Source organism: Heteronotia binoei, chromosome 21, assembly GCF_032191835.1.
Source record: "Heteronotia binoei isolate CCM8104 ecotype False Entrance Well chromosome 21, APGP_CSIRO_Hbin_v1, whole genome shotgun sequence".
Lineage (NCBI taxonomy): Eukaryota > Metazoa > Chordata > Lepidosauria > Squamata > Gekkonidae > Heteronotia > Heteronotia binoei.
In genome coordinates this window covers 48676846-48699153 of record NC_083243.1, presented here as the reverse complement: position 1 = coordinate 48699153, position 22308 = coordinate 48676846, and the positions used below count along the sequence as shown (strand labels likewise).

The 22308-nt window shown below is 41.3% G+C and overlaps 1 protein-coding gene across 29 annotated transcripts in view; it reads left to right on the top strand.

The window, feature by feature from the left end:
* Positions 1–22308, top strand: part of NRXN3 (neurexin 3) — a 1739678-nt gene that overhangs the window by 1044797 nt on the left and 672573 nt on the right. The gene's annotated exons all lie outside the window — the stretch shown is intronic.

Here is a 22308-nt window from a genome sequence, read left to right as displayed (position 1 = left end):
TGCCTTCTGGTGGGTCCCCCTCCCGCCCTTGTATGAAAGATTTTGCTTGGGGGGGGGGGTAGAAAGAAGCAGTAGGCGCTCTTTTCCCATATCGGTGCGTTCTGTGCAGTTGCTGTCATTGAGCACAGCGTGGGAAGGAAGCCCCGCCGCCCCTCCCCTCTAAATTCCAGGGTTTCTCTTTTCCTTCACTTTGAACAATTGTCCCCACCGTCCTGTCACCCCTCCTGCCCCCTTCGAATGGATTCTTCCTCATGTTCCTTTCCTCTCCACCCATAATAAAAATCCCACAAAAGGTCTGGAAACAAGTGTGTGTGTTCTCACGAGCATTTGGGGACATAAAGGAGTAGGATGTGTGGCTTTAGTGTTGTTTGTCACTGAAGATAACGCGGTGGTCAGCAAGGAAAGGGACAACAACCTTCTGGGTGGGGAGGCAGTCTGAGAGAGGCAGGACAGCGCTATGAGTTGTGGCCGGTCACCAGAGCTTGGAGTTACAGGCACTGGGGAAGAGGCACGTTTGATTGTCCCCAAAGGGGGACCTGCGAAAATTGGAACGTTGCTGGGCCAAAAGACCATCAGACCATCTGCTGGACAAGCTTTTATAATCCACCCCCCCCCCCCAGTACAAAAGTTGTCAGCGTTGCCTGAGTCTCTAGTGGTAGGAAAATTCTATTTGCATATGCTCAGAGGCGCTCTTAATATATGTACCAGAACGGAACCCAAGTCGGGGTGCGTCTTGGCTTGAGCAGCAGAGCTCGCACGGGCGATCCTGTGGCTCATTGGCATGTGGAAGACTTGCAGCGGTGGGATCCTCTGCATGCGTACTCAGAGGTCCGTTCCAGTTGATTTCAAGGGGGCTTACTCCCAAGGAAAGGGTGCATAAGATAGATGCGGGGCCCAAGTTTGACGTTTGAGCTGAATCCTTCTCTCCAGCCTGAAAAGCATGTGCCAGTCTGCCTTGGGATTCCCTAAGGCAGACGCGGCCGCAGAGGCCTCTGCTGTGCCCATTGATCCGCGTTGGCAAATTCCCTGGATCGTTTCTCCTCTCTCAATTTGATTCGATGAAGTTGTCGAGCAGCACGCCCGGCCCGGGTTGCTGAATGGAAGCGCTTGCTGCTCTCGATGCCGGGCTCCTGCGCTGCAGCGCCGAGCCACTGGCTGGGTGGAAAACGCAGAAAGAAAGAACGGGAGCAACATCAGTGCCGAGAAAACAAAGGAAGGGAAGAATAGGAAAAGAGGGCAGCAGACAGGTTCGTTGCTTGCTTGGCCCGCTGCCCCCCTCCACCAATGTAGTGCCCCCCCGCCCCCCCCCCCTCGTCGCTAGGCTGGAAAAATCGGCTAGTGCTGGAAACTGGCCCGAGATTCTTCGTTTTAGCTCTTGGACAGTGAAGGGTTAATCCAGGTGGCTGAGAAGTACCGGAATGCGAGCGACGGCCTTCCCTGCTTAGAGGCGGGGCTTTGGCCTGGGGTTGGTTTAACTGTCTCCTTCCCCAGTCCTCCCCCCTCCCCTAGCGTTTAGCGCCCTCTGTAGCTTCCGTAGAGATAGTTTCAGAGGCACTTTTAAGACCAATAACAGTTTACTCAAGGTATGGGCTTTGGTGGGCAGGCACACTTCCTCAGATACAAGGAAAGCGCCGTGTGCGCCTGAAAGCTCATACACTGACTAAAACTTTGTCGGTCTTCAAGGTGCTACTGGACTCAACGTTTGTCCTGCTGCTTCAGAGCAACAGGGCTGCCCACCTGGATAGTTTCAAAGGGCAGCCCTGCTGGCCTGCAGTGGAACTGCAAGAGTGGAGTCTAGTAGCAATGAGATTCTCAGAAGTAGAAAACTGCAAGAGTGGAGTCTAGACCAATGAGATTCTCAGAAGTAGAAAAGAGCAAGAGTCCAGGAGCAAGACTCAGAGATTTCCATTCCAACTCCTATCTGATGAAGGGAATCTTGACTCTGGAAGGCTGATGCCCCACAACTCTTGTTCTCCATAGTCATATGGGGCTTGAATGTCACTGTCCAAGGATCCATCTGCCCTTTCTGAAATCCAACCGTGGGAGGGGATGGGGTTAGTGGACAAGGAAAAGGCAATTTAAGGAGGTTTGGTACTGTTAGTTGAACTGTGGTTCAAAAAGTGAGGACCTTGGCATGGCCCCAGATGTAAGCAATTTCAGACAGATTTGACAAATTCACTTGTAAGGAGGAGGCATTCAGGCACTGTGGTTGATGCTCTGGGGAGATAGTGGGGAATCGGTTACATTCAGTACCGCATGTTCGGGATTGATAAGGCATATTCTCTTAAAGAAAAGGAGGGGGGACATACCCGGTAGCTGCTTTGGTTGCAGGCAAAAAGGCGGGGCTTTTTGCCTGGTTGCAGGCAAAAAGAAGGCATATTTGAACTCAGATTAGTGGGATCCTGTATGTCACTGCCAGACCTCAGCCCTGGGATCAGTTTTCTGCTACTCCCACTTACATTCCAGCACTCAAGTCTTGAAACAGAAGTGTTTCTGAGCATGTTCAGATGTTCTTTCTCTCCACCACCCCATGAAGCTTTATGTAATTAAGCTGGCCTCCCTTGCTGCAGCCTTTTGGCTCAGTGTATTCCTGGTTGATGGTTGTCTGTTTTAATTTTAACTGTTTTTAATTCATCATGTATTTAATTGATGTAATCCACCATGAGCACGCTTGCAGGAAGGGCGGAATCTCTCTCTCTCTCTCTCTCTCTCTCTCTCTCTCTCTCTCTCTCTCATCTATCTATCTACACACACACAAACACACACACAGACATACATACACACATACACATATGTAAGACCAAGGAGCTACATCCAAGGAAGACAGCATGGCTGCCTGGCAGGTGACCAACCTGGACCTCTCTTCCAATAAATTAAGCACTGCTGAATTAAATTGAGATGCTCACAAAGTTGGAATGGCTTCAAGCTAATTGCATCCACTTACCTGTAGTTTTGCTTAGCCATGACCCAAGCCCTGTTTTGACATGGTACCTTTTTAGCTCTTCCCGTGCTTCTTTGATCTCAACTCACAAGCTGGTAAGCTTTTCCCACCCCGATTGTGCACAGGACTTTCTTTCACTGAGTTCTAACCCTCACTCAGGTGGTTGGAAATTGTCCTTTTGTTCTGAAGCAGTTTGGCTGTATATTTTTAAAAGTCTTATTAAGTAATTTAAATGCTCATGTTAAATAATTTGCCAAAGCCAGTTTTTTTGGACTTCATTTCCTGCTTCTGACTCCAAAATCCTACAGCATATATATAATATATATATTTAGAAATGTTGGGAGCTGTGTAAATTCAGACTAAAATTTTAAAAAAAACTTAAAGTTTGCAAGGAATTTTGCATTAAGGGTTTCCCCCCTCCAGGTGACCTCCCTAGTCCAACACTCTAGTTGACATTTCGTTAACATTTTCGGCATTCTGTTCTGTAATGGAGTCAGTGGGATCTGACTGCAGTAAAAGACAGCTTGTGCCTTCACTGCAGTCAGGAAAACTGTAGGTTTCCTTGGTGAATGCCATCCTTGGATTAGCCAGAAACACAATCACCCTGTACCATGAGGCTCATAGATAGTTCCTTTCAGGAGGCAGAGGGAAAAACGAAGACCAAAAAAGACAGCTGGTGCCTTATCAAAACACACACTTGGTTGATATCAGTGTTTTCCTCCTGTGTTGTACGATAGAGATGCTCAGAACTTGGACCAGGGCCAGCTTTGCCGACTGGCATCTTAAGAAAGTGGAGTGAGGAACAGACCGTCTGTATTTACACAGGACGTTGATTTCTTCTTTGCCAAAAGAAAGAAAACGACAAGATCCCAGCTGGTTGGCCCCACGCTCGCTGACTATCGTAAGCTGCAGAGACTATAGAGTTAGGCGTGCTTATTGGAATAATGGATTTTAGTGGACAGGAGTGCTGAACTCTGTGGCCTGTGACTGTTTTTAGTTGGTGCAGTCTCCTCAAATCCTGACACATTTTTGTTTTGCATATATTCTGGTCTTCAATAAACTGATCTTGGCTGCTTGTTGTAGTTCTGTGAGGTTGACAGCCAGCCAGCTGAATATATCCAAAGATAAAAGAGCAAATGTTATGTCTCCTCTGGTAGCTGAATTTAGATGATCAAGTTCCAGCCCAACTAAACAAGATCTTATAGGCTTAACCAGCAGCTACTGTCCAGGGAAGGGAATTCCACTTTCAGTTATACTCTATGCAGCCTTGTTCACTTTCTAATATTTGCTGGCAGGAACTTAGCATACCAGTATGGGCTGTGAAACAAAGGAGAAGTCCACTGCATGTAAGCTTCATTCTCAGCTGATGCAGTCCCCCTCCCCTCTTTGCTTCTATTTTTATCTTTTATTTATTCAATTTCTTGCCCAGTTCTCTTCTCCTCCCCCCCACCACAAACCTGTGAAGTAGGTTCCAGGGCAGAGTGGTGAGTTGAACCTGGCTCTCCTAAGTCCTAGTCCAAGACTCTAACCACTATGAAATGCTGCCTCTCTCAAAGAAGCAGCCATAACAGCGGTGGCGTGTTGTGCCTCCATACTTGTAGCGTGAGACTGGGAATACCAGAAGCTGCTCATTTACTACCTCTGGTCTTGTGTGTTTGCTGTGACAGTTACCAAAGAATCAGTACTGTATGAGATCAACTGGTACTATTGGCAGATAAGCATATTGACACATTTGCCATAGATGGTACACTGAAGAAGTGCTCTCAGTTAGGTATAGGGCTCATTTTGTAGCAGGAACTCCTTTGTATATTAGGTCACACACCCCTGATGTAGCCAATCCTCCTGGAGCTTACAGGGGCTCTTATTACAGGACCTATTGTAAGCTCTTATTACAGGGCCTACTGTAAGCATAAAGGAAGGGGTAGTTTCTTAAGTTTTTTGGTGAAACCTGTGAAGAGTTTTGAAGCTGAAAACCAGTGCTTTGTTTGTGTCCATGGTTAGCTTGGGACCTTAAACCTTCCTGTCATGCTTGTGAGTGTCTCTTCCTCCTCAGTATCTATTCCCCCCCCTTGTCAAAATTAGTTACATCGAATCATAGGTATTCTCAGGAACTATTTTGCTTCCTACCAGTGAGTCTAGGTACATTTCACAGAAGACGTGGACACCAGTTGTTGTTAAACAGTGTGAAAAACTCCAGACACTGGAGATTCAAGCTCCTTGGAGCCAGGTGCTTTCAAGGGAAAAAAATTCAACAATATTGAGAATTTTGTCACCCAGCCATTTTGGGGGGACCCTGCTGCCCAGGAGATTCTCACATTGCATTCTGTAGCAAAATTAAAACCTTGTATCATCTAAACCATCTTCAAAGGGTATTACTCTGCTTAGGATTTCATTGTATACTGTATTCCCATCTACATGGTACAGAATTCACCTTTACTCTCCATCTTCCGCTTGAAGATTACTTTCAATCAATTCCAGAAAGCACTGAAAAATGGAGTGTGAATGTGTGGGTGTTTTCTGTTTTTTTTTTGTACATCCAAGGCAATGTGCCAAGGAGGAACTAAAGCATCACCTCCACAGAGAGTGGGCACAAGCTGTCCCTTCCTCTGATCTTCATACACCCACTGCACATAGGTTCTTACCAGGCACACTAAACCCAATTGTGCAAAAGTAGGATATGTGACTCATTCATACTTCTCCTTTTAGCCTTTCTTTCTAATCTGCAACACTGTTTCAGGATTCAGTGCATGTAAAAGGAAGGTCAAGGGTTCCACTTGGATGTACTTGGGACTCCATGGTCTTTGTCACAGGCTGTACAGATAATGGATTCCTGATTCTTTCCTTTTTTAATGGCCTGTCTGAAGGACCCTTGGTGTTAAATGTCCCACTGGGGTTTGTGATGCTGTAGTTAACCTTGAGCTGGCCATTCTACCAGAAGGGTATGAGTTAATCCTGAAATCATCTTGCTGTTACTTTTCTACTACTTCAGCGACAACCTGTGGATGTTGAAACAAGGCCAGCACATTATACAGAGCAGCAGGTTCTATGGGGAGCAATGTCCTGAGCTGTGTTTGCTCTCCTGCTAGCAGCCAAACCTGCGCTGAAATGGAATATATAACCATAGCAGAGCACAAGCACAGATGATGGCTGTGCAAAGACAAAAAGCAAAGCAGGATTTCTCTGGGTTAGTAACAAAGAGGGGAAGGAAAGTTTTAATTTGGCCTCAGCTGGATTTCCCAGGTAAAGTAGAGTTGAGTAATGCATTATCCTGTGTGTGTGTATTGGACAGGTTAGCTACCCAGATATTTAGCATCCAGATACAGCAGTGCTTTCTAGCCTCTGGAATAGTTACAAGGACTGCTTAGCTCCCTGCTGGGTCAGCTGCTCATTCAAAGCCTGCCCCAGTGGCTAGCCAGCCCCTCTGTGAGTCTTCCTTGCCAGCTCTAGGTTGTTGATCAACACATGCTTTTGGTTGGCAGATAAAATGAGGAGATTTGCATTTGCTTTATGATGAATTAATTAATTGGATTTCTTCCTTGCTCCTCCACTCTGGTTGCCATTTTCAGAGAGAAGGGGCCTAGGGAAACGCTTGTATGACACTGTGTGTGGTTAATCCAAGCTGTTAGCAATGTTTTCTGTGTCTGTGTGTTGTGTATTGGGGAGGGAAGGCAATGGCATTTTGTAATTCTTTTGGCTCCTACAGGCTGTTGATTGAGCTCATTCAGGGAAAAATGAGAAGAAAAAAAAAAAACTGCCGGAAAGTGACTCCTGTGCTGTATATAGGTGGAAACTGCACGCTCCAGTACCTTATTAACAAATTCTCTTAACTTTTGGTGGGGCTAAGAAATGGATGTTTAAAGTCTGGTTCGCACATGCAAGCACTCCACTTGATTTCTTTACACTTATTATAAGGGCTTTTTTGTAGAAAAAGCCCAGCAGGGATTCATTTGCATATTGGGCCACACCCCCTGATGTCACCATTGTTCCACACAGGACTTTTTTTGTAGAAAAAGCCCAGCAGGAACTCATTTGGATATTAGGCCACACCCCTGGCCCCAAGCCAGCCAGAACTGCATTCCTGTGTGTTCCTGCTCAAAAAAAGCCCTGCTTATTATAGTATGTTATGATGACTGCCACTGATGATTATTGAGAAAATGTTGCATTTGAGGTTATGAGTTATGCTTTGCGAGTCCTGCTCGATTAGCAAGTGGTTTGTTCACATGTGCATGTTCCCTCTTGGTACTGCTGTCCTCAGGCCATGGGGAAGCCCACAAAGTTGTTGCATCTCAGATTGGTGTTCTGGCTGGCTGAAAACTGAAGCTTGTCAAAATGATGGCTCAATGATAGCCTAGCATACCGCAAACACATGCCTTTGCACAGGAAATCCCATCTGAAACCTGACTCAGACCTTATATGACAGAAGCCTTGGCTGTACTACACAATTTTAGTGATGCCCCCACATCCTGGTTTTTGTAATGTCCTCTGTTTTTTTCAGGTTTACAGCCTGAAAAAGCACTGTCATTAACTTCTGATTCACAGCAAATTCTGCTCTTCCATTTGTGCCAGAATCCTAGGGCTATTTTCAATATGTTCTAGAGACTGAGATCTCCCATGTAGAGATTATCAGCCAGGCTGATGGAGCTGCATGAAGAGGAAAAGAACACAGTGTTATTGGGAGTCCTGATTTAGGGTGAAGATTGAGATTTTTTGTCTCCAAATCTGCAGAGCTGGTGCCCCATTTTGAGACGGCACCCACATATGCAATGGGTTTAGAAGGACCTAACTTTTAAAGATGCTCAGTTCTTGCCATTGTCTGTTGCAAAGGAGCAAATCTAGAGAGTGCTACATGCCACAATAGCCAGAACCAGGTCATATGAACTATTCATTTGGTCCAGTGATAAGCAGTTTCTTGTATCATTTTGCAATTCACCTTCTTAGGTATGTCCATATCAGAGGAACTGTAAGCTTCATGAAAATTAGATTTGAGTCCCATAGCACCTTAGAGACCAACAAGGCTTTTGGGGATATAAACTTTCAAGAGTTAAAGCTCCCTTCATTAGGTTCCCACTGAAAATATCTTCACCAAAAATGTGATCAATATTGAATTTGCCATGCTCAAAATTATCTTTTGTAATTTTTTATTTTGTCAGGTATAGCCTTATTTGCTATCATCTTGCATATGTGCTCATAGTTCAAAACAAGGGAAAAGTCAGCATGGCATAGGGCATAAAGTGTTGGCCTAGGATAGTGGTTATAGTGTCCGGGCTAGAGGCTGGGAGACCCGGGTTTGAATCTCCACTCTGCCATGGAAGTTTGTTGGGTGACTTTGGGCCAACTACACATTTTCAGCTGAACCTAACTCAGAGAGTTATTGTGTGAATAAAGTGAAGGACTGATGAACAATGTCAGCTGCAGTGAGTCCCTACTGGGGAGACAGCAGGGGCATAAATGAAGCAAATAACAGTAAGTAAGCTTCTTGGGGTTCCCATTCTGAAGGAAGACAGGGTATAAATGAAGTAAATAAATGAATTGCAAGCAGTTTTCATCTGCAGAGCAGCAACTGGCTGGGTGGTAGCTGATAATCCATGGTTGATTACTATGCCTTGAGTCATTCCTTTGAACAAGTAACTAGATTGTGAGTTTTTCTGAGTTTGTACTGTTTATTGGTGGCATCCATCAGTCAGCAGCATTCCTTCATCTCTTCTCTTTCCTTGCCCTCCACAGTGAGGAGCCTTTATTCCCCACCTTCATATTTCCTTGAAGGTGCCCTTCTTCATAGCTAAGGAAAAGCTAGGGAGCAATCCTAAACCATCTACTCCATGGTAAATCCCATTCAAGAGAGCTTCCTCCCAGAAGGATCCTTAGGATTGCAACCCTGGTCAATTTCATTCCAAGTTCCTGGTTTCCCAGCTGTGCAGGGATCCAAACTAATGCTCTGAGTGCTCTCCCAGTGTGTTGAAAATGAAATTGGCCATGGCTTTCAGTAGCTAAAAAGGCCTTGGTCAATTTCACCTTCCATACTTTGGGTGAGCATTCACTGTATTACTTTAGGTTGGAGCCCAGCTGTGAGACCAGGAAAGCTAAATGAAATTGGCTATGGCTTTCATAGCTTCAGAACTGTGCTCTGTTGGGAAATACAAAAACTTTGTGAAGAAAATAGAGACAGCCGTGGTCAAACACTGTGAGACTACACATGTACCAAGAATTTATTCCCCAGTTCAAGCATTTTCAAATTAAAAATCTGTACCGCCTCCCCCCCAATATTCAAGAGTACTTATAAGTCACTGGAACACATTTCAGTGATTAAATAAGACGTTTACATTTTCCTAATTTCCATGCACCTTTTTTGTATTACACTGGTATGATACACAATTGCTTCTGCAGAGCACACCTGTGTCTAAAATGTAACATGATAGGATATGTCTACCACGAAGGGAAAATGTGGGTAGGTGTTAAAGAACTTACAAGTGTTCTATAAGTGTCCTCCTCTGTAGTAATGCCTTTTCCCAGTTTTAAGATGATTCTGGACACTGGAGTGACATGTGGGAACACTGCTGTGATGCGTTAATGTAATTTGGGAGGAGTCATGTGGTACTGGACTCCATCATCTTCAAAGCTAAAGTCACTAAACAGATATGAAAGTCTTTGCTGAAAGGTCTATTTATCAAGGGACAAGAGTTGCATTTTCAAGTCACATGTCACAGTGAGTCAGAAATCCTTCGGCATGGTAAAGCTGTTTCTAAAAAAAAAAACCAATTTGCTTTTTGTCTGCTTAGTGTAATGGACTTTCACCTCCCTTTACTTGATACATCAAAAAGTTAGAGCTAAGGGGCTTCTGGTTTGGATTTCATGGAGAATTGATGCGCTTTCCAGTGGGGGAGCTCACCAGACCCTCTATTCTGGACAGAGAAGGTGTTTCAATACCTGCTGTCTACATCATCTAGGCAAGATGATGGCCAAGATATGCTTAAAGTTTTGAGGAGACATACTTTGGCTAACGAGAAATCCCAGGGGGGGGTTCTTTTTGGCTTTGAAGAATCTCTGAAGGACCGCTTCCAACTTCTATAGAGGGTATCTGGGGTCGTTAAATTGACATATGTCAATTTATGTTGTTAAATTGACATAAATTCAACGTGTGCCAAACTTCTTAAGGGCTAATTAATCGTGGATGAGAAACAGACCAGTGTGTTTGATGCTGGGACTTCAAAGGTAAAGAGATTTTTATCTGTTGCTCCAAATTGGGAAATATTTGGAAGGCAAATGAAGGTCTGGACACATAAACAACTTGTAAAAATAAAGAAGAAGGAGGAAGGAGAAATTTTGGACTGAGTTAAACAGATATAAGGCTTAAAAAAAAGGCAAAAGCTGATATTGTTTGAAATTTTTGTGGTCACTCCCGCCGAGAGTGGAAGAACTGCAGATCAACAAGTCATTACAGGAAATGACGTCTGGGAACATCATGAGACTTCATAACCACAGATAATGAGACTTTGTGGCAAGTGTGGGAGGAAGAGGCCATCAAGGGAAGGGGAAACTACAGGGTTTTTTTAAGCCCCTCTAGGACTAAACCATAGAGAAACATCGAGCATCATTTTGGGAAACTATAACTTTTAAAAAATTAATATCTGGACTCAGGGGCATAGGAGGATGGCGATTTTGGGCTTTTCTGAAAGGGCATGCCCTAATCTATAAGACTAGACCATTTCAAAAGAACTTGGTGACTTCAATTGTAAAGCCTATATTTATAATGGGAAGGCAGTAATGTCAGCCCAAAAACCATTACAGACAAGAGCCAAGACACTAGAAGAGGGCAAAAAGGCTGATAAAAAAGAACAGATGGATGCCATGGAAGCTAGATTGTCTAAACTGATTAAAGATGCTATAAGTGATTGTAAGAAGGAATTAAAAAAAGATATAGAAGTTCTCAGTAAAGAGTTTAAATCAGTATCCAAAAAATCCAAGAGGTGGAAGAGAAAGTGAAAGACCATGATGAAAGAATTAATACAGTGGATTCCACTATTAAAAAAATTGCAGGACAAAGCAGGACTGCAGGACTGCAAATCAATGGAAAATCAGATACGTTTGAGAGGTGTGCCTGAAAAAGATGGTGATTTACGGAAATACATAATAAGAATTATTACTGAATATGTTGGAGATGATCCTGAGGAGACTAATTACTTTTATGACTATATTTACAGGGTCAATTTAGAATATGCAAAGAAAAATAAACTACCAAGGGATGTGGTAGTGAGATGTATAACAAGAGACTTGGTGGGAAGGATTCTAAGTAAACAGTATGAAGGCAAACTGATTGTGGAAGGCAGTGATGTTAGAATTATGAAAGAATTACCAAGGAAAGTCTTAAGTGACAGAAGATTATATAAAAAACTGATTGAGCAACTGAGAGTCAAATGAGATATAGATGGATTCTCCCAGAAGGATTGGTCTTTGAATACAAGGGGAAGAGGATTACCATTACAAGCACTCAGGAGATAGAGAAGTTTTTGGTGTAGAATAAAGAATTTGGAGGTTCAGATTAAAATAGAAAACTATGATGGATTACAAATTATTATCTTGGAATGTAAATGGACTTAATTCACCACAAAAAAAGGCAACTTTTCATTGGATTGGGAAGCAAAAATGTAACATAATTTGTCTACAAGAAGTACATATTAAATGATTGGATTACAAATATTTGTGGAATAAGCAACTTGGTATGGAATTTTTTTCATTGGCTAAGGAGAAAAAAAGGGGCGTATGTTTTTATGTAAAACAGGGATTGGAACCAAAATTGATTTTTAAGGATGATGATGGTAGATATATTGCAGTGCAAGTGATGATGAACCACAAGAAGGCTTTGCTATTGGGACTGTATGCTCCTAATGGAGCAAAAGATTTTTTTTTAAGGACATTATGCAGCAACTTGATCAAGAGACATATGAGCAAATCATGTTAATGGGAGACTTTAATGGTACAGTTAAAAATATTTTGGATAGATCTGGGAAGAAGCATAATGAAGGAAAATTACCAAAGTCTTTTTTTGAATTAGCCAAGCAAGAAAATCTTGTAGACATTTGGAGGAAGAAAAATCCTACAGTTAGAGACTATACTTTCCTCTCAGCTCGACATAACTCTTTCTCAAGGATTGATATGTTATGGAGTACAAAAAAATTGGAACTTACAACAAAAAAATAGAAATTCTTCCAAAAATAAGAGCAGATAATAATCCAATAATGTGGTCTGCGAAACCTACCAAAAAGACTTTAAGATGGCGAATAAATGAAGATTTACTGCAGAAAGATGGGGTAGTAGAATCTCTGCAAAAAGAGACTAAAGCCTTTTTCCCAAGGACATTCAATATCAAATGGTGTGGGATGCTTATAAAGCAGTGATGAGAGGTATTTTAATCACATTGAATAATAAAGACAGAAAAGCTAAAAAGAAACAAATGACAGACATACAGAAGGAGATTAAGAAGAAGGAGAGAGAGTTTATAAAGAGACCAGGGAAAAAGAAGATTTTAAAAGAAATTGGAATTCTACAGGACCAACTAAGACAATTGTTAATAAAGAAGAAGAATGGAACTTAAAAAGGCTTCAACAAAAATCTTTTGAGAGTGCAAATAAAGCTGGAAAATACTTGGCCTAGCAAATGAAAAGAAAAGGGGAAAATAAAATTATTAATAAAATTAGTTCGGGCAACAAAGAAATTGTTGACCAGGAAGGAATCAAAAGAGAGTTTTATAAGTATTATGCAAATTTGTATAAAAGTCATGTGGGGGGAAAAGGGAAAATAGATGCCTATTTACAGGAAATTAATGTTAAACCCCTAACTGACAATATGGAAAAGATCTTAAATGACCCAATTGGTACGGAAGAAATTGAAGTGGCAATTAACTCAATGAAGCCAGGGAAGGCTCCGGGTCCTGATGGTTTTACAGCAAGATATTATAAAGTTCTTAAAGAAACTCTACTTCCAACACTTCAGAAATTGATGAATGTTATAAGAATAGATGGGAAGATACCTAATACTTGGAAGGAAGCAGTAATCTCGTTGATACCAAAAGAAGACAGAGATGTGACTAATGTAAAAAACTATAGACCAATTTCATTGCTAAATAATGACTACAAAATATATGCTAGAATTTTAGCAGAACGCCTGAAGCAGCGTTTGAATAATTTTGTTAAAGAGGAACAAGCAGGGTTTCTCCCCAGAAGGCAATTAAGAGAAAATATCAGAACTGTAATAGATATAATAGAATATTATGAAAAACATCCTGAAAAAGAAGTAGCTTTGCTTTTCGCTGATGCAGAGAAAGCTTTAGACAATGTTCATTGGGACTTTATGTTTGCAGTAATGTAGAAATTGGGATTGGGTGAAGACTTTGTTAGAATGGAAAAGGCAATATATACTGACCAACAAGCAAGACTTTGTATAAATGCAGATTTGACAGAGAAAATAGCAATTTGTAAAGGAACAAGACAAGAGTGCCCTCTATCCCCTTTGATATTTATAATGATGCTGGAAATACTGCTTATGCAAATTCAAGAAGATAAGGAGATAGAGGGTTTGAAATTAAAAGGCTTCTCTTACAAATACAGAGCGTTTGCAGATGATGTAATGTTTATAAATGAAAACCCAACTCAAGTTATACCGTTGCTGCTCCAAAAAATAAAAGAATATGGTGAACTGGCAGGCTTCTATGTAAATAAAGAAAAAACAAAAAAAATGTGTACAAATATGTCAAAATCTAAGCAGATGGAATTACAAAATTTAACAAACTGTGAAGTGGCCTCTAAAGTAAAGTATTTAGGAGTAGAAATTACAACAAAGAATATTGACTTATTTAAAAACAACTATGAAAAGCTTTGGCGGAAAATTGAGGTGGACTTACAAAAATGGAATAAGTTGAATTTGTCTATCCTGGGTAGAATATGGGCAATAAAAATGAATGTATTACCAAGAATAATGTTCTTGTTTCAAACTATACCAATAGTGAAAGAAGATAAACAATTTCATAAATGGCAGAGGAAACTTTCGAAATTTATATGGGCTGGCAAGAAACCAAGAATTAAGATGAAGATCCTGACAGACGCTAAAGAAAGGGGAGGCTTCCAAGTACCGGATTTAAGATTATATCATGATGCAGTTTGTTTGGTATGGATTAAGGATGGGATAGTGTTATTAAACAGAAAATTATTAACATTAGAAGGCCATGGAAAGTTTTTTGGTTGGCATGCATATTTGTGCTATGGGAAAAGTAAAATGGATGTTTTTTTCTCACATCATTATGTAAGAAGTACTTTGCTTAAAACTTGGTTGAAATACCAAAAATATGGAGATGAGAGGAAACCGTTGTGGGTTGCGCCAACGGAAGTAATAAAGTTATATTTGGATATTGAGGAAGAGAAATGGTTACCATATAAACAATTGTTAAAAATACAAGAGAAAGCATAATTAAAATCAGTGGAATAATTGGATTATAAATTTAATTGGTTTCAATGGTTACAAATTAAAAGTCTGCTGAAGCAGGATATTAGGAATGAAGGAATAAGACAAGAACAAACAGAAATGGAGAAAATGCTGTTTGGTGAGGACGTAAAATTGATCTCGAGTATATAAACTGTTACTGAAATGGTCTACAGAGGAAGAAGTGGTAAAATCTCAAATGATAAAGTGGGCAATTAATATAAACAAGGAAATTCAGATGGAACAATGGGAATATTTGTGGAAGAACTCTATGAAAATATCGACATGTAATAACATAAAAGAAAATTGTTACAAAATGTTGTATAGGTGATATATGACACAAAAAAAACTGTCGAAAACAAATAATTAGATGTCTGATCGATGTTGGAAATGTAAAAAACATGAAGGGTCCTTCTATCATATGTGGTGGACTTGTGAAAGGGCTGTACAATATTGGCAAATGATCCAACAAGAAATGTCAAAGATTTTGGGATACAAAGTGAAGAAGGCACCAGAAATCTTTTTGTTGGGATTACAAATAGAAAATTTTCCAAAGCAAGACAGAACATTACTTTGGTACATGCTTTCAGCTGCACGGGCATTGTATGCGCAGTTGTGGAAGCAAAATAAAATTCCAGAAAAATGGGACTGGGTTATGAAAACTATGCACTGGAGTGAAATGGACAAATTAACAAGAACACTAAAGGAACTTGATATGGAAAAATTTAATAATGAATGGCAAAAGTTTCAGAACTATGTGGAAAAACATTGGAGAGTGAAAGGACACTTGGTGATATTTGATAATGGATAACTTATTTATTAGCTATTTTTAATTTACTGGGAAAAGAATGATAGTTAAAATGAGAGTATGAGAAAATATTTTGTTCTTTCTTAAAAGATTATAATAAGATAGATAATATGACTTAATTTAGTAATATATTGGATCATTAATCGAATGAGGTAATAATCAAAGAAGTATAAGTTCTTTTTTCTTTTTAAATAGTTTTTTTAAAATGTTAAATTACCTTTATTGCTTTTATATTGTAAGTAACACTGGGGAAGTCTTGAAAGGGAGGAGGGGAGGTGGAAAATGTGATGCAACATATTGACTTTTATTTGAGAGAAGTAAATAAAATAGTGATATAACATGTTGTAGAATAATAAAAATTGTTTTTACAAAAAAAAAAATTAGAGCTAAGAAGAATTTGTGATAATTGAGGACTGTTTGTTACTTTGCTGTAAAGTTTTGCGGAACATCCCCTGTGCATAATTGTACCATTTCCACTGCCTGTCTCTTATGTCCTGAGTTAGTCTTCTCAGTTGGCTTTTTATGGTGTGACGATTATAAGGACAGTAGATTGACTGGAGTGACTGACAAGATCTGGATCCAGCCCCTGCTTTGCCTTGAACAAAATCCAACTGTGATTCTTTGTACACCCCAGCTTCCCTTGACTATAGAATTAGCACCATATGTTGTTAAGCCTTTTACTTTAAAACATCCATAACTGAACTCCTGTCAGTAGCAGGACAGTGTGCTAAGTGAATCATTATTCTAGCTCTGTAAGAAAGTACTTCAGAGCTCATTTTGAGGCGGGAAGGGTGGGAACCCAAGCATAAGGGAAAATAGCTATTAGTTTATATGGGTCCCAGGGCTTGGTGTGTGTGTGGAGCTGGATAGCAAACCAGTTTCCACAATACAGTGTCATAAGAGTATATGGATGAAACAGGATTGTGGAGTGTGGGGAAAGGGAAAGACTGGGGCCTCAGTGGAGTACAGTGGCATAGAGTCCACCCTCTGTCCACTCGGGGAGGGTCGGTGGCTCAGTGGTAGAGCATCTGCTTGGTAAGCAGAAGGTCCCAGGTTCAATCCCTGGCATCTCCAAAAAGGGTCCAGGCAAGTAGGCGTGAAAATCCTCAGCTTGAGACCACGGAGAGCCGCTGCCAGTCTGAGAAGACAAGATTGACTTTGATGGACCAAGGGTCTGATTCAGTATAAGGCAGCTTCATATGTTCATATGTTCTCCAAAGGAACTGATCTCTGTAGTTTGGAGAGGAGCTGCAGTTCCAGAGGATCCCCAGGTCCCTCCTGGGAAATGGTGTCCTGATGAAGGGCCTGGTGTTTCTGTCATGCAGGTTCTTGAATTCTCAGGAAGATGAGAAGGAACTGATCTACACTGCTTCTAGCCTCATTCTTTTCAGATAGTTTGGTGGGCTACTCTTGGATATTAGTCACTTGTTTTCAAATCAAGAAAAGGAATTTGCCATTGAAAAAGTTATAGTCTCAGGCTTGTGAGCCAGCAGTTATGACTCAGTGTCATCATGTTCACAAGATCACAATGCTGGACTCAGTGTTAATTAACCCAGTTGGATGATCATGTGGTGATTCAGATCCCAATTCTACCTTGAATGAAACAACAGGGAAAGTCTCCTCTGTCCCCCAGATGTTAAATAAATAAGCCACATTTGTACCCTTGAAAGCATTTGTTTCCACATACATCAGTTTCCTTCTTAGAGAAAAACAAAGCAAAAAAATGGTCACCTGTTTCTTACCTGGTCAGTGACATTTTTATGCACAGGCATAATTGACAGGAAGGTGTAGATGACTGTGATGAGGTTGCTCATGTACAATGGTGTGGGGGTGTGGAGGTGTGTTAAAGCTATCCAAAGAGAATCCACAGTCAAGCTGAGTTGTTCAGGCATTTTTAAACTCCAAACACATAGCCAGGCAGTATTTTCCATTTTCATTCTGAAGCCTAAATGGGGTAACAATTGCCATCTTTTGTTGTTTTCAAAGGAGTGGAGCAAACATTTAGAATTCCAAGCAGTCCCCAGAGTGTTTGTGTCTATAATTCACTGCTCATTTAAACAACTTCTAGCTCCTCTGTGTGTGCACATGCATGAATGTACACATGCGAACACATACGCACAGTGTTTGCACATTAAAACTGAACACTGTGTACCCCTGAGCAACTTCCCCCTCCCAGAAATCTATGAATTTAAAATACTTCTGACACTGTCTTTTTAGAATTTGAATGTACCGTAATTATATGTTTTGGTTGTGCATGGTGGCTTTTACTACATGAAAAGCTAATGGAAATGATCTGCCTGTTCCTGTAGTTTATAGATTATATGCTTTAGATTGGAGAGTGGGGTGGGGTGGGAAGATACATGTTTAGGTTGCTTTTCTGCATGGTACATTAGTATGAAAAAGGTGTGAGTGAGAGGCTGCCATAAGTATCTGCTATGCCTGAGTAGCAGGCTGATAAAAAACAGTGTTGAGGTGAGTCTGTATTTAGGGGGTTGCCTTGACATCTGTTTTCTCCCCTTCACACCATTTGCCTCTTTACTTTCCTGCTGATGAGAAAAGGCAACTTGGCTGCAAAACAGCCTGTTTATTCACAGATACTTGATAGGATGGGATGGCTGGCTTAATCAGAACATCATAGAAGGAAGAAGAAGAGGGGGGAGTTGGTCTACCTACTCATTTTGAATATTACATAGAGCAAAACTAGATTCTCCCCCCCCCCTTTTATTTTTCTATGTTCCATCTCTGGTGCTGACTTGAATGCTTGTGGTCTTTCTCTGATTTGCACAGGCTGGGTAACGTGCGGCTGACCGTGAAAAGATCATCAGTGAAACTTAATCTATTCCCAGATGGTCTGTCATCAAGGTGCATTGGCCATTATGACCTCTGGGAATTTTCCTGCTGGGCCAATAACCCACCGTCCAACCCAGGCTGGTGCAGGTCAATAGCCTGGGCAGGCAAACTGGCTTACTTTTCCTCCATCTTTCCTTTCCTTCCTCCTTTTGGGGAGGGTGGGCCAAGTGGTGGAGCTTTGCTTCAGGTGCATTCTCCCCTCCCCATCCAGTCCTGTTTCCCGTACAGGCACCCTACAGGGCCAGACTTGCTTAGCTCCAACATCGTTAATGTTGCAAGAGCTCTTCTTTGGAGTCCCGGACTCTCTCCCCATGGGTTCAGCGTGACACATTTTCATCAGGCTGCCTTTGCCAAGGTATTGACAGCTTTGAGCACCTTTTCACTTTTTATTAGCTCTCTACTAAGTCTGATTTCCTTCCTGTGCCCTCATGCCTTCCAAGGCAGTTCATTAGAGGCGAGAGAAAGGCAAAGAAATTAATTTTCCTTGTGTGTTGCGTTCACCACTTCAGAGAAGAATAAAAAGGAGGGAATCAGGGAAAGGTTTTATTAATTTTCTAGTTCAGATTTTTACTTATTTATCTTTGCAGTATACTCATGTGAGAGTATTTCCTCTGTACAGGAGAGAATTTCCTCTGTTCAGTGAGAATTCATTTAACCCTGGGTGTTCCTGTGTGAATTCGCCTTTTGCATTTTGTGTCTGTGATGTCTACTCTTCTTATGCAAAAGACAGACAGTGGGGCTAGTGCTACCACCTGCCTCAGGCAAGAACAAATCTTGTACTGCAGTTCTTATAAAAAGACACCTTCCTAACCCAAGATCTTGGACTAAATACTAATTGTATTAATTTTATGTAGTTTTTTTTTGTTAAAGGTCATTTGTTTTAATTTTTAACCCACACCAGCCCAAGAAAAGATAGGGTTTGTGCTGCTTGATTGAGAGAGGGGAGTGATTTGCATATCCTGAATAGGGGTAAAACTGTTCTTTGTCAAACAGGTAAAGAGTTTGGGGGTGCTTTTGGACCCGGTCTTGTTGCTAAAAGTGCATTCTCTCTCCACTGCATGTCAGGGGGCAGTTTTCTCCCCTTCTACACTTAGTTAAGCCCTGGCCACACTAATCTGTGCTTCTGATATAGTCACAGCTGGACATCTATAACATGTTTCATTTGGTGTTCTTTGTGAAGACATCTCAAAAGCTTCAGTGTGTATAGAAGGCTGGGGTAGGCAGCACAGACAGGGAGAGTGGAAAACAGCCCCATAGCTCGGAATTTTAATTAATGATGATTCATGTTGGAGCAGATCAGGCATATCCATAGTCTGTTTTGTCTGTGCTAATTATGTAGCTTGAAGAAACTTAATCCAGATCTCCCTACCTTTAAAGAGGCAATTTCCACTGACAATGTTGACTGTACCCAGTCATCTGATTGGCTGGCATTTATATTGATGCTAATTGATACATCTGTGACACATGATCCATAGTGGCTATTTCACATATGCAAGTAATCACTATTAATGTTTCAGTCTTCCAATCGTAATCTGCATATGTCAGAAGGGTTTAAGTGCCATTTGCCGACCACTGATTGGGGAAGTTCCAGTGGCACTTACTCATCTCCTGCCATCATTTAGCAGTGCAGCAGGGGGGAATTGGGGGGCAAAGATAGTGCCCTACAACTCCATGACATCACTAGTAACTGAAACTAGTAGTGCTGTTACCACAATAAGGACACTGTGATTCACTCAAAACTCTATGGTTTTTTGCAGTAGAGTTTGAAGTTAATCCTGTAGCATCCAACAGCATGGTGATGTCACTTCCACTTTCACAGCTGGCAGTGATGTTACAGAATGCCAATAGGGTAAGTCCTGTTCCTGCCAGTCTCCTGTTGGTTGCCAGCTGAGGTCTCACATAATGTGAGCCCAGTCTTCATTCTTCTGTTCTGCTCACAAAACTACAAATATGCTGGATACTCAGTAACCATAAATTTCCATATTTATGAGCGTATATGCAGAAATTCATCTGTCATTTTTCTAGTGGAAGAATAAGGGGAGAAAGGATATCAATGATATTAATTTCTATTTCAAACAAGCAATCTTGATTTTTTTTTTAAAGAATCTACTTAGGTGAATGAGAGCCCTCTCTACCATGTTAGCCTGTGGATTTAAGAAGATGCTTTCTAAGCCATAAGTCTTTTACTCACACTCGCTGTCATTTCTTTGTACCCTTATTCTCTCCTGCAACCCTCAAGCAAATCCCCCTCCCTTTTTGGGCAAATGCTCTATCCCTCTATTTGCTGAGATCTTTTTGTGCTAAATTACAGAGACAAGGGGGTAGGGGAAGAGAGAAGGGCAAGAGAGAAATTAAGCTGAAGTGTAGCTCTGTCAAGGGTACAGTTCCCATTTTTCTTAATCAGTAGTAAAAGGAGAGAAGGATCGTCAGAAGGCCCATTAAGGATGCAAAGAGCTCTCCTCTAAAGACATGGGCAATTTTCTGCTAGATGAAAAAGTGTACAGTCTATCTAAAGAAACAAGGCATGAGATTTAGGGAGCCAAAGAACTTACCAACAGCAGGCATTATGGTCAGTGTTTCTATGCAGCTCAGCAGTACACCAGATTTCAAGCAGGAATGCCATGAACCATCAAGAGTCCTTATCAAAAGTATTGTGCCTCAACCTGCCATCACACAAACCTTCACCCAATTGTTTCTGGGACACCAATTGTGTGACTTGTCGTTAGCATGGATAGGTTCTCTGATGATCTCTGTGGACTGATTATTTCCTATTCCATTCCTTGCGTTTGTATCACAGCTCAGAGCAGTGCACATGTCCTTTCCACTTCTACATGATCACCTCAGTCCTGTGGGCTGAGTGACAGTCTCATGGTCACAGTTCTTTCAGTAATGGGGGCCTTGAATGTATTGCCACATACAGTTGGCCCATTGCCTGTTTCCCACAGGCCATGAAAGACAAAGAGCTCGTGGCCACCAAAGGAAGAGAAGACCATCTTGCTATTCATGCACATAATGGTCCAGTGACTCAAATGCCCAGGGCTATTTTGTAGAAAAAGCCCAGAAGGAACTTATTTGCATATTAGGCCACACCCCCTGACAGCACCATTGCTTCACACAGCAGGAACTCATTTGCATATTGGACCACACCCTCTGACACCAAGCCAGCCGGGACTGCATTCCTGTGTGTTCCTGCTCAAAAAAAGCCCGGCAAATGCCCATCATGTAGTATTTTTCCAAAGACTTCCAGCTCTGAAAGTGATCTTTCCCCTCTCACATCCATGGCCTCTAGACAACTGTAGTGTGAATTCTGCTGCTAGTTGCAAAAGAACCTATTTCACATAGTAAAGGAATATGGCGGAGGACTTTGCTGAGCATTTTCTCATGGTGGTTGGTACAGAGACAGATGGTCTGCATGGGTTGTAGATTCCAGACTGAATTTTTACTGCCTCCTGAGGTTTATTTGTTTTTCTGTCTCTCTGTTACAGTGCATGTGTGATATAAGATCTCTCTAGTGCTGTTGCATTTTGGAGAGTCTAAAATTTCTGTCTATATTGTGTGGATGAATTTTGCTGCTTTTACGATTTCTGGCTTATTGGAATCTAGGCTTTCTTCTTTGAGATGCATGCAAGCTCACCTTCAGCATGACCTATTTTTCTATAGATTTTCTATCCCCCCCCCCTTTTTTTCCCCAGGGATCACACTATCCCATTGATTCTTACTGTTCTGCCAGGTTTCTAATATGCTCACTAGAAAGCATTCTGTTTTCGTATTGAGGACTCTAATTCACCCATAGGCTGTGAGGATTCTAGTAATTGCTCATAAATACCTACATATTTCCCCCCTGCTATAAATGTGTAGTGGGGTATACTTAAAATATTTCTACCTTCCCTCTCCTTATAAATATCTTCAAGGCAGCTAATAATAAATAAGAATAAGACTTCCACCACATATTTAAAAAAAACAAACAGTAATGCATACAGGGTAAGGGAAGCAGCAATTAAAAGAACATTTTAAAACCTAAAAGCAATACAATATAAAACTTCAGGGGAAGAAAGCCTGATAATATAGAAATGAGAAGGCTAAAATTTTCACTAACAGGGGCTTCCAAAAAGGGTTCTAAAAAGTACAAGGTAAAAGATGCTCATTCTCCAGCCATACCTCTATGGGGAGACTAGGTGCCATTATTGAAAAGACCCTGTCACTAGTAAGCTCCTACTGAGCCTTTGATAGTGGAAGGGGA